The following is a 19982-nucleotide window of genomic DNA, read 5'->3' on the forward strand; positions in this document are numbered from 1 at the left end:
TTAATGTATGTTCCCCTTTATATAGGTGTCTGCTATTTTAGCCAAGTAGCTGTGCTGTAGAAAAACATGTACTGCAGACATTTGGCTGTGTTTCTTCTACATTATACCACTTGTATCAATAGACATGTCATCTATGCAAGGGTGATTGTGGGTGGCATTTCTTTACGTAGTTTTGCACAAAATATAAAGTGCTTCTCATTGAAATACAACAAGGGAAATAGGTAAATATCAAGCTAGTAAATCAACTTCAATGAATTTTTTAAGAGTCTGGTATATCTTCCTTTTTTCTTTTCAGAGAGTGCAAGCTGTCACATTTTCTGTCAGTGATAATTGTATTATCGAATTAAATAAACGCATATGCATCATTGCTGAATAATAGCATACATGGGCAGATAACACTGCCTATGCTGAGTGGTGTGTATCAGCCAGTATTTAGTACAAAAACAAGTGTATGAGAAAACATTGTTGGCATCTTTAGAATTAGGCTATGGGCCGGTTCATACTATGAATCGCAGAGGAACGCACTGTTCATTCCTGTGCAAATCACATGTGATCTGGGTGCAGTGTGATTTCAGTATTTTTATTTAAATGGGCGAAAATTGCGTCGGACAATAACAAATGTAGTCCATGCTCTACTTTATAAAATGCAGAGCAACCGGATCACATTGGTACCATGCAATCTGGTGCAAGAAAACACTTGTAACAGCAAGTATATTCGATAGTAGCTCTTCTATTGGATCAGACTACATGGGCCAACCTTTACTTCCCACATGCATCAATGAGCCTTGGCTGCCCATGACCCTGCCGCCAGTTTGCCGGTTTTCCTTTCTTGGACCACTTTTGGTAGGTCCTAACCAGGGGCGGACTGACAACTCATGGGGCCCCTGGGCAATAGGGGATCATGGGGCCCCTGTGTCCTTGCCCAAACTCCAAAAAGCCTATGAAAAAGGTACCAGGGGCATCTCATGGGGTCCCCTACTGACCCCGGGCCCTCGGGCAGTGCCCGAGTTTTCAAATGGTCAGTCCACCCCTGGTCCTGACCACTGCAGGCCAGGAACATCCCACAAAAGCTGCAGCTTTTCAGTTGCTCTGACCCAGTTGTCCAGCCATTACAATTTGACCCCTTGTCAAAGACGCTCATATCCTTATGCTTGCCCATTGTTTCAACACATCAACAGGGACATGTTCACTTGCTGCCTAATATATCCCACCCACTTTTACATGCCATTGTAACAAAATAATCAATGTTGTTAACTCTACCTGTCAATGGTCATAATGTTATGGCTGATTAATGTTTAACCCCTTGGCGCCAGCGCATTCCAACCCTTTAAGGGTTTCAGAAGCCGGGAGGCGGGGTGGGGTTTAGGGTCATGTGACCGCCGTGCCACGCCATCATATGATCGGGAAAGGTCTCGATCGAAAGAGGAGATCGGGACCTTTCCGTGAGTACCGGACATATGTTTCTCTTTAATAGAACGCAAATGTGCGGCCGCTCAGTGTCAAGACCCAGACGCCGGGAGGCCGCACATTTGCTTTTGGCCGGCGCCAAGAGGTTAACCACTTGCCTTCCACAGGATTTACCCCCTTTCCTGATCGGACCATTTTCTGTGAAACGGAGCTTCATTACTTTAACTGACAACTGCGCAGTCATGCAATTCTGTACATAAATGAAATTTATGTCATTTTCTTTCCCCACAAACAGAGCTTTCTTTCAGTGGTATTTGATCACCTCTGTGTTATTTATTTTTTGCGCTATGAACTAAAAAAGACCGACAATTTTGAAAAAAAACCAAAACAATATTTTCGACTTTTTGCTATAAAACATATCCAATAAAAAATTTAAAAAAAACAAACAAATTTCTTCATAAATTTAAGCCAAAATGTATTCTGCTACATGTCCCAATAATTGTATATTAATTGGTTTACGTGAAAGTTATAGCATCTAAAAATGGTGGTATATATACGGGGATTTTTTTATACTAGTAATGGTGGTGATCAGCGACTTATAGCGGGACTGTGGCTGGTAGTCTGACATTGGGTGGGAACTAACTGCCAATGAAATCCCCAGTGACACTAATACAGTGATCAGTGCTAATAAAAAGCACTGACACTGTACTAATGACACTGGGCAAGAAGGGGTTAACATCTGGGGTGATCAAAGGGTTAACTTGTGTGTCGTTTTACTTGGGAGACATGTTGCTTTGTATCTCTCTGCTGTGCAGAGATACAAAGCAGCATCTCCATGATGACAGCAGAGAGACCTGTGTTGTTTACACACAGGTCTCTACCTTGTCAGCTTTGCTGACGATCACCAATTGCTGGTTGGGAATCGCCAGCTGGGACCCGGTGATTGACATACCCAGCCTTCAACAATGGAAATGCAAATCACGTATATATACAGTTGTGTCCAAAATTATTCAACCCCCAATGCTGTAAAGGGGTTTAGGGACTATAGTGTACATTTGGAATTGTATTCAGAATCAAATCCTACAAGGACGTTGTAACTACCCAAATGCAACTAAAATGACATCAATTGTTTATGTAATACAGTAGTAAATGGTTCTTATGTGGTTTCTTCATTGCCACAATTATTCAACCCCTTAAAGACTACCACTCTGAAGAACAGAGGTTCATACAGGTGCTTTCCATCAGGTATTGAAAACACCTGTGGATGTCACCGAGCAGCAATCAAGCATAATAAGCACCAATTAGGCAGCTTTAAAATGACTGTGATACTCAGCTCCTTCTAGACATTTACTGGTGTGGTTACAAACATGGTGAAGGCAAGAGAATGGTCCAGGAAGACAAGAGAAGAGGTGATTTCTCTTCACAGGAAGGGCAATGGCTATAAGAAGATTGCAAAGATGTTAAACATACCAAGAGACACCTTAGGAAGCATCATTCGCAAATTCAAGGCAAAGGGCACTGTTGAAACGCTACCTGGTCGTGGCAGAAAGAAGATGCTGACTTCGACTGCTGTGCGCTACCTGAAGCGTAGAGTGGAGAGAAGTCCCCGTGTGACTGCTGAGGAACTGAGAAAAGATTTGTCAGATGTGGGTACAGAAGTTTCAGCCCAGACAATAAGACGCACACTGCGTAATGAAGGCCTCCGTGCCAGAACTCCCAGGCGTACCCCCTTGCTGTCTCCAAAGAATAAGAAGAGTCGACTGCAGTATGCCAAAAGCCATGTGGACAAACCACAAAAGTTGTGGGATAGTGTTCTGTGGACTGATGAAACAAAATTAGAACTGTTTGGGCCCATGGATCAACGCTATGTTTGGAGGAGGAAGAACAAGGCCTATGATGAAAAGAACACCTTGCCTACTGTGAAGCATGGTGGAGGGTCAATCATGCTTTGGGGCTGTTTTGCTTCTGCAGGTACAGGGAAGCTTCAGCGTGTGCAAGGTACCATGAATTCTCTTCAGTACCAGGAGATATTGGATGGAAACGTGATGCAGTCCGTCACACACCTGAGGCTTGGGAGACGTTGGACCTTTCAACAGGACAATGATCCCAAGCATACCTCCAAGTCCACTAGAGCATGGTTGCAGAGGAAAGGCTGGAACATTTTGGAGTGGCCATCGCAGTCACCAGACTTAAATCCGATTGAGAACCTCTGGTGGGACTTAAAGAAAGCAGTTGCAGTGCGCAAGCCTAAGAATGTGACTGAACTGGAGGCCTTTGCCCATGAAGAATGGGCGAAGATACCCGTAGATCGCTGCAAGACACTTGTGTCAAGCTATGCTTCACGTTTAAAAGCTGTTATAACTGTAAAAGGATGCTGTACTAAGTACTAAGATTGAATGTCACTTGGGGGTTGAATAAAACTGATAATGCTGTGAGCACAGAAAAGACATTTGTGGTTATTTCATTATAACTGTTATGTTATATTTGTCTGACCTACAAGTGCCTCTTTAATGTAAATGTAAGCAAGATGACTGAATGATCAAAAGCAATGTCAAACTGGCCAAAACACTCAATTTCAGTGGGGGTTGAATAATTTTGGACACAACTGTACGTGATTTTGAGCAGCCGTGCTGCCTTGTAGCAGTACTTCTGCTATAGGGCAGATGGCAATTGGTTAAATATAAACATATTTTTTGCATATATATATATATATATATACATATACACAGAGTGCACAATCATTTTAGTAGACAAAAGGAAAAGGTATATATGGTATTCCTGATCTTCTGGTCAGACTTTGTATATCTGGGTGTAATAAGGATATTTTGCATTTCTACACTACTACGTTTGCCCAATTGTCGGTCCATGTTTGTCTGTTAAGTTTTGTGGCAGTAAACACATGAGATCACTTTTCCATTTCAGCTAGCATAGGAAGGACGTTGAACTTTTTATGCTTTTACTCTTAATGGAGGCTCGTAGGGACTTGCTGAGTCTGCAGAGCAGGATGTAAGTGTCTGCAGAGAGTTTTGCACTCAAATGACCCATATTGTATCCTAACAATACAAGATCTTTATCTGCCAAGTCATGTGATCTCTTCAAACATAACACAACCACTAAAAAAAAAAAATACAAACAAAACAAGAAATAATAATAGAGAACAACATATGCTAATTTTATTTTTAACACGTGTCTAAATGTGGAGGGGGATTTCATTTTTCCCCCAGCTCTGCCAGGTCTTTTCACTTTTGCAAAACAGCTGATGTAGAATTGGAAGAAAGAAAACATATGATTTAATTCTAAAAACAGAACAAAAACCACATGTCAAATATACTCAGCGTCCAAGTTTATTGTTTGACTGCATGGACTTTCTTCGGATTTTCACCTAAGGCAAATAATAATATACTGTAATCCTCACTATTTATACCGCACATTGTGTGGTTCAAAATAAGAACTCTTCTCTAGGTAATTGAAGGGTAAGTACTAATATGGTTCCTGAGCATTTCAGATGCATCTGACTGTACTTCCAAAAACGCAGCCAAACACCAGACAGATCCAAACCCTCTGGGCACAAAAAAAAACAATTCCTTTCCAACACATTAAGTAGCTGTAGTTAAAGGATTCGTTTACAAGTGAAGAGTGAGCCACGCTGGATCGCTTCTCGGACGGGATTTGAGAGGCATTATTTCACCTCCTGAATTAACCCTGTAAATGTCGTACTACATGTGCATTGCTCGCAGTTGTGGGGTGGTTGCGGCGTGGGTATGTAGACTTGCATTAGTTACATTTGGTGGCAGTAATGCCTGCCAGATGTGACATGCTGTTTCATTTTTGAACATTGCATTGTGCTCATGGTATGTACAACCCTGAGCCGCTGCATGTCCAGGTCCAGGCAGCGGATCAGGGGGACAGAAAAACTGCAGCTCGACCATCTGGTTATACCACCCCCTAGCTATGTGAAGGAAGCCTAAGAGGCATTTGGATCTCCTTCTATGAAGTTAGTGACAGGTACTGCCAATAATAACAGACCTTGGCAGGGGTGGACTGACAAATCATGGGGCCCCTGGGCAATAGGAAATCATGGGGCCCCTGTGTCCTTGTCCATACTCAAACCACACCCAAAATAGCCTATAAAAGGTACCAGGGGCATCTCATGGGGACCCCTACTGACCCCGAGCCCTCGGGCAGTGCCCAGTGCCTAAATGGTCAGTCCACCCCTGGACCTCGGTGAAACTGCACAGCAAATTAAAAAAAAAGAATGCACCCAAAATAAATGATGCATCTGGAAAATGCATTGTGGGAAATTCAGACCACTGTTCTGATCAGATTTGCCTGTAAGTTTTTCAGGTGGTCCTGGGTGGAAGGAAAGAAAACTGTTTGATTGCCCCGTCAACACAGTCATTGTTGATGGGGGAGTCCCTCTCACAGCGCTATTGTGTTCTGCCGACAGGGAGGAGGGGGGTTGTTGCGGGGGGGCAAAGGGAGTTTTCTAGCCGGCAGGACACAATGCTTACTGCTGGCTGCATTAGCTGTTGGCAGTAATTGCATGCAAAAAAATCCAACAAGCTAGTTTACCCAAGTCAGTCGATAAATCGACTTGGGTACAATCAGCCTACCCATATATGGATCGAAATCTGGCTGTTCGTTGCTGAACCATCCATTTTGATCAATGTATGGCTGGTTTAAGTCCATAGGCAGGGGAATGTAAGCAAACACACATCCATTTACATGCAATTACCTCCATGTCCATCCAAAACAACATAAAAGGTTTGCATCCTTTCCCATTTTATTATGGACTATGGGATTTGTGGTGTGCTTATGACCGCAACAAATGTGCACTGCTCGTTAAAAATAAATGGAAGTGAGGGGGAAAAGGAGAGGTTTGGGGGCTCACAGAGGACATTACTTGGAGGCAGAAAAACACAGTAAGAAACAATTTCATGAAAAATAGATGGCAAGTAGTAGATGTGTATGAATTATTTTTGTAGCATGAAAAAAGATATTGTTTAGTGTCATTTTAAAGTCCAATGCAGGTTTTTTTGTATTTTTTAAGAAATGTAAAAAAAATATTCTTTAAAAAAGTAATTATTGTTTTAATAAATGCATAACAATATTCATTGGTGTTCTGTTACATCTTCCTGGAGAGCAGCTTAGGGCCCATTCATACCAGCAGGTTCAGGTTGGACATAGTGTGCATTGTGCACACATGCTGCAATGTGTTGTTGCAATTCATTGCTGTGCTTGGTTTTTTTTTTTCTTTGTTTTCAGCTTTTTTCCCAAAGGACACTCATTCAACTCTGAACACAATAGTGTGTTGTGAAGCCTTCATGTACATTTTAGGATGTTTTTGTGCCTTGTGCTCCCCCATCCCTGCCCCTCCTGTCCACCCCTTGTCCCAGCCCTGAACGAATCTCCACGCACCTGGTGTGAACAAGCCCTTATGTTAGGAATACACAGTAAGAAAATCAACCGATCGGTCATCCAAAGATCGATCGGCATTCGTTCGTTGGTCGAAATCGTGGCCCACATTAATCAATAAAAAAAAATGTCCATTGAGCAATACGTAGTGTTGATGTCTTCCGTACAAGTGGAAGTGATGCAGTGTGCGTGCGACCTTGTAGCCACGCCCTTCCGCCCAGAACGAGCGTTGAACTCCCTGCCGTCCAGAACGAGCGATTGGACATATATCTCCTAGATTGTAAGCTCCAAGGAGCAGGGCCCTCGAACCCCTCATGTATTGAATCGTATTGTTACTGTACTGTCTCATGTATTGTTTCCCATTATAATGTACAGCGCTGAGCAAACTGTTGGTGCTATATAAATCCTGTATAATAATAATAAATCCTTGGAATTATTTGGATTAAATTGGATTTATGGATCCTTGGACATAAACATCCGGGTCATCTTCTGTTTCCACTCATGCGTGATAGCGCTTGATAGATTTTTTCGGACGACCGTCATACCACCGCATAGAAAATCGGTCGTTCGCAACATTTTTCACTGTTGTTCAACCAGATTTATTCGTTCACAATATCGTTATCGGTCATAACGTCCTGCTCATCAATGAAGAGAAAATCGGTCGATCATTTGATCAGCAAAATTTTTTATATGATTTTCTTAGCGTGTATTCCTGGCTTTAAAGTGAACCATACCATATCATAAAGATATTAACCAGGCTCCTGAACTGTATTAAATGTAATGACACAAACCTTTGCATGCAGATTTATGACGTTTGCTGGTAGTGTCAAGCTCTGGCCTGCCACCTCTTTTCTTGAGGAGTTTCCTATTGGTCCATTACTGTAAGGGGTGGCCTTGCATCTCAGTAGTACTCCTGGTTTTGGGGCACCCGGGGCCATAAGGCAAGTAAACCTATGTAAAGGCACCGCTCAGTTCCTGCACCATACTCCTGGAGCCTGCTGAGTACCTTTTATCATACTGACATGTATACTTTCAGCACAGTTCACTAGGAGGCATTAAGTGCTGACAATAATCAATACCAGTGCTCGCTAATTTGTGAATTTGAGAATGCGTTTACAATAATCCCCACTATTTAATAAGAAATCATCATTTATTACTCCAAGCTATTCAAATCCCTCTTGTATTGAACTGTATTGTTGCTGTATTGTCTCCTGTTATATTGTAAAGTGCTGAGCAAACTGTTGGCTCTATATAAATCCTGTATAATAATAATAATATTGCCGACTGTTGCAATGACTTACTGTGTACCATTGTACTCTCCAAATTTGCATTAAAGTTAAATCAGAAGAAAGCAGCAAAATGTATTATGCCGGCAGAAAAAAAAGGCCGGATACAATAAACGTATTGAACCTGTCACTCGTGTGCTGGCATTACAGAAGCCTGCTGTACTGTAATCCTGTTTATTTTTGTACAGCCGGGCGAATGGAATTTCACAAAAAGAATCAAATGAGGTTAGAGCTTGCAACAATGCGCGGTCCTGTTCTGCTTGGTTTTGACTATGGTAGAAAGAAGTAATCTGAGAATAGCGAAGGTGGTGCCTGAACCATTCTAATGTCAGTGGGGCCAGCAACCTCAAGCGGGGCAGGGTGCCAAGTTGTATTTAGGCCAACTATAGAGCTATTTTCTTGTTGAAGTCACCTTCATTAACTACGCTAGCTTCAAACTCTATTTTTACACCACTTGGGAAGTCTGGGAGGTTGGATTGGACAACAGTGTAAACCAAGCAAACAGAATTCCTTTTAGTGAGGTTCCACCTAGGCATGCCGGTGCACTGTGTGAGGTCGCTGGGATGAACGAAGTCTGACATAATGTTTGCCGCGGTATTATGTGATGACCGGACTATAAAAGATGTATTGATGCCTCGGTACGCACAACTCAGCTACCACACATAAAACTTTCACTACATAAACCAATATGTGAAATGAAGCAACACATAACAACCGCTTTCTAAACGCATGGCATTGGTCACAATATGAGAAGCTGTGGCTTGCTCCACAGAGAGTGAATTATTATTTAAAGTGTTACAAAACCCACACCAGTAAACTCAGTCTGTATATGCAGTAAAGCATACTTGCGATATTCACTATGGAGCCTAAGGGGTTAATCCTCTGCATTGTGTAAAAATGCTGTTTGATCCTGACTTTTCTAATCTTCCCCTTCTTCTACTCTCCCAAATTCATCTGTTCACAGAACAGAGCCTTGGGGGTCAGCTGCACATGTTCAGTTTGGTGTGTATTACTAGAAAGTTTTTGCGCATGAGCAGTGACCAGCAAGAAGAAGGAAAAGAAGAAATAGAATATAAGTAGAAGAAAAGAACAAATTGAATATGAATAAGAAGAAAAAAAAAGAATATGAATAATAAGAAGAAATAGAATGTGAATAAGTAGAGGAAAAAGAAGACATAGAATAAGAAGAAGAAAAATAAGAAATAGAATATGAATAATAAGAAGAAATAGAATATGAATAAGAAGAAGAAAAAAAAAAGAATTTCAGTCCAATATAATATTTGACATTTAAAAGTATAGCAACATTGTATCTATTTGTATCCGAATAGAAACATCTGTATCCGAAATGGATACAAATAGATAAAATGTTGCAACGTTTTCTTCTTATTCATATTCTATTTCTTCTTATTATTCAAATTCTATTTCTTCTTTTTCTTCTTATTCATATTCTATTTCTTCTTCTTATTCATATTCTATTTCTTCTTTTCTACTTATTCATATTCTATTTCTTCTTATTATTCATATTCTATTTCTTCTTTTCTACTTATTCATATTCTATTTCTTCTTATTATTCATATTCTATTTCTTCTTTTCTACTTATTCATATTCTGTTTCTTCTTCTTATTCATATTCTATTTCTTCTTTTTCTTATTCATATTCTATTTCTTCTATCAAATATAATAGCGGAGCTCTCTGCAGGGACACTGCTATTATATTTGCCGGCCATAGACGGGACGAAAATCAGCGGACTTTTTTTTACCAATGGTGGTAACGTCGGCCGATTGAACGACTGATTTTTCATTTTCTAAAAAAAAAAAAAATGTCCGGTTTACTCCCCGTCTATGGCCTGCATAAGTGTTTGGAGTGGGACTGTCACTAGAATACCACTGGCACATAGTTGCACTTATTTTTGGACATTTATTATACGATTTATTATTGCACATTATGGTTACATATGGTTTATTATATGCTGTATAGGTAGTGCTGTTACCCATAGGATGGGTGGGGATTTTTCTTCTCAGCCCCTGCATGTTAACCAATGTGTCCATGCTTACATAGGCATTTAGGGGAGGTTAGAGGTAGAAACAAATCCCACTGGCAGTGTGTTGAGGAGCAACTGTGTTTTGGCAATAAAAAAAAAAAAACGACTGGTGCACATAAACGCATGTTAACATGTCTGAGCCTGGGTTCACACTGATGCGGTGCGGCACATCGCATGTGATCTGCACAAGAACCGCACTGCTTTGCGATCACATGCGATTTCTGTGCGGTGCAATTTGAGCCATACATTTTGTATTGCTCCGATCGCAGTATTCACACCCATGCGATCCGATTCTGCACATCGCACCCCTTTTTTGCAAACCGATTTCAGGGTGCCGTTAACTTAACATACACACCCACAGCAGTTCGCATGAATGGGGTGCGATCATGATGTGGTGCAGAAATCACATAGAAACCGGTCAGTGTGAACCCGGGCTAAAGGTGCGTTTAGCTCGTGAGCATGAATTAATTTCAATGGCCACAATAAACGATTATTCTGAAATGAATTAATGCCCAAGCACTTGATGCGCTTAAATGCGTATAAGAGAATCAAGCGGTTTTTCCTGCCAAGACACAGCCGCCAGGAGGAAAGGAGTCTGGGAGGACAAAAACGTCCTGTGTACATGAGAACTTACTCAGGATCTTTCTGTCAACCAAATCCTGACTACAAACATCAGTAAGTGATTACGTCCGTGTGCACGATGCCTTAATAAAGGCCACTTGTATTCTACTATGGAATGCCCAATCGGGGATTTCTGGTCCCCACCCCTGTGGATTTTGGTTGCTTACTCGTTTTTCAGAGTCCAGGGAGCTCCGCAAGTATTTGTCTTAATTCAATAACCTGGAAGTACTGTAACTGGAATCCTGGTTATGTATTAATGTGTGCAGTCAGATCTGACAGTAATGACAAAAACACTTCCATATGCCCCAGTCCTATGGAGATCATTACATCATAGAGCTCCTCGCAGATCATCGGATAAATATCCATTGTAGGGGTCACAAACCAGTACAATGGAGAACAGCCACACCATGACACGGGTGGGATGTACATAGTGACCACTGTGATGTCTTCTCTGACCATACACTATGCAATCTGATTGTATAATCTCATTCAGTTACCAAAACTATGCAATAACAGGATGAACCTAAGAAAAAAATCTATATAACAGGTAATGAAATCAGGCCTTGCATTACATAGATAATGGTTGATTTAAAGGAGAATGTACAATCAGATTGTAATGTGTGTGGTGAGCCTTACAATCCAATATAAATCCAGATGTACACATCCTTTATTGATTAGTGTGACAATTGCTGTATTTCCTCTGATCAGCTCAGGTGACACGACCCCTGTACCTGCCATGTTCTGTACTATAGAGGAGGCAGGGCAGTTGTCACACACAGATCAGTCTGCGATCCGTTAGTGATGTCTGTTGCTGGCCAGAAGAGTGGGCTGCCTGCCCTGCACAGGGCGAGGTCGTGTGACTGGGGGGAGGGAGGGTGAGCCTGTCTAGAGATAGTGGGCGTGTCGGGAAGGAGGGGCCTGTCAGGGTGTGGGCGTAGCACATAGAGGGGCGTGCCGGCTATAACAAAGAGCCTTAGTAATCTTCCAATGCAATGGTATGTCCTGTCACCCCCGGTGTGTGCGTGTCTATGGGAGCCGTGTGACCCGCCACCACCGGGACCCCCACAGTCCACCCCGTACACCCAGCGAGCGGGGACATCACACACACACAGAGGTCATATGAGGTGGCCCCCCCCTTCTCGGGACTGCACGGCTCCTCCCCCTCCATCTTATCAACTTCACACAGATACCCAGGGGCGCCCGTCTGTGTAGGACGAATGTCACCGACACCATACCGGGGGGGGGGGGGGGCGCCGCGCGCGACACCCGCAGAACACACCCACCCATCGCATCCCACTCTGGAAGACTGACACCCATCGGGAGACTGCACACACCCCAATCACCACAAACACCCCAATACACCGCACACACCCCAATACACACACACCCCAATACACCGTATACAACCCCAATCACCACACACACCCCAATACACCGTACACACCCCCAATCACCGCACACACCCCAATACACCGCACACACCCCCAATCACCGCACACACCCCAATACACCGTATACAACCCCAATCACCACACACACCCCAATACACCGTACACACCCCCAATCACCGCACACACCCCAATACACCGCACACACCCCCAATCACCGCACACACCCCAATACACCGCACACACCCCAATACACACACACCCCAATACACCGTATACAACCCCAATCACCACACACACCCCAATACACCGTACACACCCCCAATCACCGCACACACCCCAATACACCGCACACACCCCCAATCACCGCACACACCCCAATACACCGCACACACCCCCAATCACCGCACACACCCCAATACACACACCCCAATACACCGTATACAACCCCAATCACCACACACACCCCAATACACCGTACACACCCCCAATCACCGCACACACCCCAATACACCGCACACACCCCCAATCACCGCACACACCCCAATACACCGTACACACCCCCAATACACCACACACCCCCCAATACACCGTACACCCCCCCAATACACCGTACACCCCCCCAATACATCGTATACAACCCCAATCACCCCCCCCCATACACCACACACACCCCAATACACTGTATACAACCCCAATCACCACCCCCCCCATCACCCCCCCCCCAATACACCACACACACCCCAATACTCCGTATACAACCCCAATCACCACACACACCCCAATACACCGTATACAACCCCAATCACCCCCCCCAATACACCGTATACAACCCCAATCACCCCCCCCAATACACCGTATACAACCCCAATCACCACACACACACCAATACTCCGTATACAACCCCAATACACCGTATACAACCCCAATCACCACCACCCCCCCAATACACCGTATACAACCCCAATCACCACACACACCCCAATACTCCGTACACACCCCAATCACCACCACCCCCCCAATACACCGTATACAACCCCAATCACCACACACACCCCAATACTCCGTACACACTCCAATCACCACCACCCCCCCAATACACCGTATACAACCCCAATCACCACACACACACCAATACACCGTATACAACCCCAATACACCGTATACAACCCCAATCACCACCACCCCCCCAATACACCGTATACAACCCCAATCACCACACACACCCCAATACTCCGTACACACCCCAATCACCCCCCCCAATACACCGTATACAACCCCAATCACCACCCCCCCCAATACACCGTATACACCCCAATCACCACACACACCCCAATACTCTGTACACACCCCAATCACCCCCCCCCCAATACACCATATACAACCCCAATCACCACACACCCCCCCAATACACACACACCCCAATACAGCGTATACAACCCCAATCACCGCCCCCCCAAATACACCGTACACACCCCCAATACACCACACACACCCCAATACACCGTACACACCCCAATCACCACACACACCCCAATACACCGTATACAACCCCAATACACCACACCCCCCCAATACACCCCCCAATACACCGTATACAAACCCAATCACCACACGCCCCCCAATACACTGTACACACCTCAATCACCGCACTCACACCAATACACCGTACACACCCCCAATACACCACACCCCCCCAATACACCGTATACAACCCCAATCACCACACCCCCCCCAATACACCGTATACAACCCCAATCACCACACACACCCCAATACACTGTACACACCCCAATATACTGTACACAACCCCCAATACACCGTATACAACCCCAATCACCACCCCCCCAATACACCGTATACAACCCCAATCACCACACACACCCCAATACATCGTATACAACCCCAATCACCACACACACCCCAATACACCATATACAACCCCAATCACCACACACCCCAATACACCGTATACAACCCCAATCACCACACACACACCCCAATACACCACACACACCCCAATACACCGTATACAACCCCAATCACCACACACACCCCAATCACCGCACTCACCCCAATCACCACACACACCCCAATACACTGTACACAACCCCAATCACCACACACACCCCAATACACCGTATACAACCCCAATCACCACACACACCCCAATACACCGTATACAACCCCAATCACCACACACCCCAATACACCACACACACCCCAATCACCACACCCACACCCCAATACACCACACACACCCCAATCACCACATCCACACCCCAATACACCACACACACCCCAATACACCGTATACAACCCCAATCACCACACACCCCAATACACCACACACACCCCAATCAACCACACACACCCCAATCACCACATCCACACCACAATACACCACACACACCCCAATACACCGTATACAACCCCAATCACCACACACCCCAATACACCACACACACCCCATACACCATATACAACCCCAATCACCACACACCCCAATACACCATATACAACCCCAATCACCACACACCCCAATACACCGTATACAACCCCAATCACCACACACCCCAATACACCATATACAACCCCAATCACCACACACCCCAATACACCGTATACAACCCCAATCACCACACACACCCCAATACACCGTATACAACCCCAATCACCACACACCCCAATACACCGTATACAACCCCAATCAGCATACACACACACCCAAATACACCGCACACCCCAATACACTGTACACACACCCATATACACCGAACACAACCCCAATACACCGTATACAACCCCAAAAACCACACACACACACCCAAATACACCGCACACAACCCCAATACACCGTACACAACCCCAATACACTGCATACACCGCACACACCCCAATACACCACACACCCCCAATACACCGCACACACCCCAATCACTGAATAGGAACAGAACTATCACCAGCTCTCTGGGTTTCTCCAATATGGGTTTGAAGTTTTTAATGTGTAATCACATAGTTACAAGGAAAGCAACGTTTCGGAGTCTCGCAGGACCCCTTCATTAGGCATGTGACAAAGCTTTTGCAACCACCCCAATAACTGTACACACCCCACTCACTGCAACCACCCCAATCCACTACACACACCCTGATACACTGCACACCCCCCAATCTACTGCACACACCCTGATACACTGCACGCACCCCAATCCACTACACACACCCTGATACACTGCACACACCCCAATCCACTACACACACCCTGATACACTGCACACACCCCAATCCACTACACACACCCTGATACACTGCACGCACCCCAATCCACTACACACACCCTGATACACTGCACCCCCCCCCCCAATCTACTGCACACACCCTGATACACTGCACGCACCCCAATCCACTACACACACCCTGATACACTGCACGCACCCCAATCCACTACACACACCCTGATACACTGCACGCACCCCAATCCACTGCACACACCCTGATACACTGCACACACCCCAATCCACTACACACACCCTGATACACTGCACGCACCCCAATCCACTACACACACCCTGATACACTGCACCCCCCCAATCTACTGCACACACCCTGATACACTGCACGCACCCCAATCCACTACACACACCCTGATACACTGCACGCACCCCAATCCACTACACACACCCTGATACACTGCACGCACCCCAATCCACTACACACACCCTGATACACTGCACCCCCCCAATCTACTGCACACACCCTGATACACTGCACGCACCCCAATCCACTACACACACCCTGATACACTGCACCCCCCCCCAATCTACTGCACACACCCTGATACACTGCACGCACCCCAATCCACTACACACACCCTGATACACTGCACGCACCCCAATCCACTACACACACCCTGATACATTGCACGCACCCCAATACACTGCACACACCCTGATACACTGCACGCACCCCAATCCACTACACACACCCTGATACACTGCACGCACCCCAATCCACTACACACACCCTGATACACTGCACGCACCCCAATCCACTGCATGCACCCTGATACACTGCATGCACCCCAATCTACTGCATGCACCCTGATACACTGCATGCACCCCAATCTACTGCATGCACCCTGATACACTGCACGCACCCCAATCCACTACACACACCCCAATCCACTACACACACCCTGATACACTGCAACCACCCCAATCCACTACACACCCCACTCACTGCAACCACCCCGATCCATTACATACACCCCACTCGCTGCAGCCACCCCAATCCACTACACACACCCCACTCACTGCAACCACCCCAATCCACTGCACACACCTCGATCACTGCAACCACCCTGATACGCTACGCACATCCTGATACACTGCACACACCCAAGTCACTGAGTCCCCCAACACTGCACACACCCGAGTCAATGTACCCACCCAACACACTGCACACCACAAACATTGCACCCAGCCATGTCCCTGAATCCCCCGAAGTCACTGCATCCACCCCAGTCATGGTAACTAACTTAAGTCATCCATCCCACTCAAGTCATAGTATCCCCCCTCCATTCCCAAATCATTGCACCCTTTGCTCCTTGGAGCCTGCAGTGCCACCCCCCCCAATCAGGTGTCTGCACTAGATCCCCCCCCATCAATGCCTGAAATCACACCTGCCTGGCAGAGGAGGGGGGAGGGGTGGGTGTGATCAGTCTTTGTCTATAGGAGGACAGTATGTACAGTCTGTGTATTGATGAGCATAGCCCAGTGTGCTGCATGGCTCAGAGTATGGGGGGGGGGGGGGGGGGAGGGAGTATAACCCTGTGTATGGAATGGGGGAGTATAAACCTGTGTATGGAATGGGGGGGAAGTATAATAACCCTGTTTATGGAATGGGGGGGGGGGGAATTACAACCCTGTGTATGGAATGGGGGAGTATAACCCTGTGTATGGAATGGGGGGGGGGGGCGTGGAGTACAACCCTGTGTATGGAATGGGGGAGTATAACCCTGTGTATGGAATGGGGGGGGGCGTGGAGTACAACCCTGTCTATGGAATGGGGGAGTATAACCCTGTGTATGGAATTGGGGGAGAATATAACCCTGTGTATGGAATTGGGGGGGGGGGGGAGTACAACTCTGTGTATGGAATCGCAGGTGTGGTGATGGCTCAGTGTACGGGCAGGTTATGTATTGATGAGGATAGCCCTGTGTATGCACTGAGGATAGGCCTGCGTATGCACTGAGGATAGGCCTGCGTATGCACTGAGGATAGGCCTGCGTATGCACTGAGGATAGCCCTGCGTATGCACTGAGGATAGCCCTGCGTATGCACTGAGGATAGCCCTGCGTATGCACTGAGGATAGCCCTGTGTGCTGCCTGGCTCACAGGAAAGTACAGTATTAGTATTGGTAAGCATAGCCCAGGATATGTACTGAGGATAGCCCTTAGTATGTACTGAGGATAGCCCAGTGTGTGTATATAATGAAGAGGATAGCCCTGCGTGTATATACTGATGAGGATAGCCCTGCGTGTATATACTGATGAGGATAGCCCTGCGTGTATATACTGATGAGGATAGCCCAGTGTACACATACTGATGAGGATAGCCCCGTGTATACATACTTATGAAGATAGCCCAGTGTATATAAGCTGTTGAGGATAGTCCAGTGTATATACTGATGAGGATAGTCCAGTGTATACATACTGATAAGGATAGCCTCATAGGGATAATGAGGATAGCCCTGTGTGTTGCATGGCACATAGAACAGTATGTACATTGTATGGAATAGGGGGCATGCCCCTCTGTATATGATGAGGATATCCCTATGTATATATAATGAAGAGGATAGTCCTGTGCTAGTCCAGTGTACATATACTGATGAGGATAGCCCAGTGTATATATACAGATGAGGATAGTCCAGTGTATATATACTGATGAGGATAGCCCAGTGTCTATCTGATGAAGACGATAGCCCAGTGTACACATGCTGATGAGGATAGTCCAGTGTGCACATGCTGAGGAGGATAGTCCAGTGTGCACATGCTGAGGAGGTTAGCCCAGTGTGCACATGCTGATGAGGTTAGCCCAGTGTGCACATGCTGAGGAGGATAGCCCAGTGTGCACATGCTGAGGAGGATAGCCCAGTGTGCACATGCTGAGGAGGATAGCCCAGTGTGCACATGCTGAGGAGGATAGCCCAGTGTGCACATGCTGAGGAGGATAGCCCAGTGTGCACATGCTGAGGAGGATAGCCCAGTGTGCACATGCTGAGGAGGATAGCCCAGTGTGCACATGCTGAGGAGGATAGCCCAGTGTGCACATGCTGAGGAGGATAGCCCAGTGTGCACATGCTGATGAGGATAGCCCAGTGTGCACATGCTGATGAGGATAGCCCAGTGTGCACATACTGATGAGGATAGCCCAGTGTACATATACTGATGAGGATTGTCCAGTGTATATATATTGATGAGGATAGTCCAGTGTATATCGGATGAAGAGGATAGCCCAGTGTATATGTGGTGATAAGGATAGTCCAGTGTATATCTGAAGAAGAGGATCGCCTGTGTATATATACTGATGAGGATAGCCCCGTGTATATATACAGATGAGAATAGCCCAGTGTCTATATACTGATGAGGATAGCCCTGTGTCTATATACAGATGAGGATAGCCCAGTGTCTATATACTGATGAGGATAGCCCAGTGTCTATATACTGATGAGGATAGCCCAGTGTCTATATACTGATGAGGATAGCCCAGTGTCTATATACTGATGAGGATAGCCCAGTGTCTATATACTGATGAGGATAGCCCAGTGTGTACATACTGATGAGGATAGCCCAGTGTCTATCTGATGAAGACGATAGCCCAGTGTATACATGCTGATGAAGATAGCCCAGCGTACACATGCTGATGAGGATAGCCCCGCGTACACATGCTGATGAGGATAGCCCCGCGTACACATGCTGATGAGGATAGCCCCGCGTACACATGCTGATGAGGATAGCCCCGCGTACACATGCTGATGAGGATAGCCCCGCGTACACATACTGATGAGGATAGCCCCGCGTACACATGCTGATGAGGATAGCCCCGCGTACACATGCTGATGAGGATAGCCCCGCGTACACATGCTGATGAGGATAGCCCCGTGTACACATGCTGATGAGGATAGCCCATTGTATACATACTGATGAAGATAGCCCCGTGTATACATACTGATGAAGATAGCCCCGTGTATACATACTGATGAGGATAGCCCCGTGTATACATACTGATGAGGATAGCCCCGTGTATACATACTGATGAGGATAGCCCCGTGTATACATACTGATGAGGATAGCCCCGTGTATACATACTGATGAGGATAGCCCCGTGTATACATACTGATGAGGATAGCCCCGTGTATACATACTGATGAGGATAGCCCCGTGTATACATACTGATGAGGATAGCCCAGTGTATACATACTGATGAAGATAGCCCAGTGTATACATACTGATGAAGATAGCCATGTTCCTGCCCCACACTGGCCTGTGTGTTGCATGGCTCAGAGGACAGTATGTACATTGTATGGAATGAGCACACCCCCCTGTATATGATGAGGATAGCGCTGTGTATATAATGAAGAGGAGATCTCCCTGTGTATAGTACTGATGTGGAGATCTCCCTGTATATAGTACCGGAGGGTTACCTCCCTGTGTATAGTACCGATGGGCTACCTCCCTGTATATAGTAAGGATGGGGAGATATCCCTGTATATAATACAGATGGGTTACCTCCCTGTGTACAGTACAGATAGGGAGATCTCTC

The 19982-nt window shown here is 45.9% G+C and overlaps 1 protein-coding gene across 2 annotated transcripts in view; it reads right to left on the bottom strand.

The window, feature by feature from the left end:
• Positions 1-19982, bottom strand: part of KLF13 (KLF transcription factor 13) — a 127197-nt gene that overhangs the window by 105577 nt on the left and 1638 nt on the right. The gene's annotated exons all lie outside the window — the stretch shown is intronic.

Source organism: Staurois parvus, unplaced genomic scaffold (genome assembly GCF_062004578.1).
Source record: "Staurois parvus isolate SC_StPar_1 unplaced genomic scaffold, SC_StPar_1.0 ptg000682l, whole genome shotgun sequence".
Classification (NCBI taxonomy): domain Eukaryota; kingdom Metazoa; phylum Chordata; class Amphibia; order Anura; family Ranidae; genus Staurois; species Staurois parvus.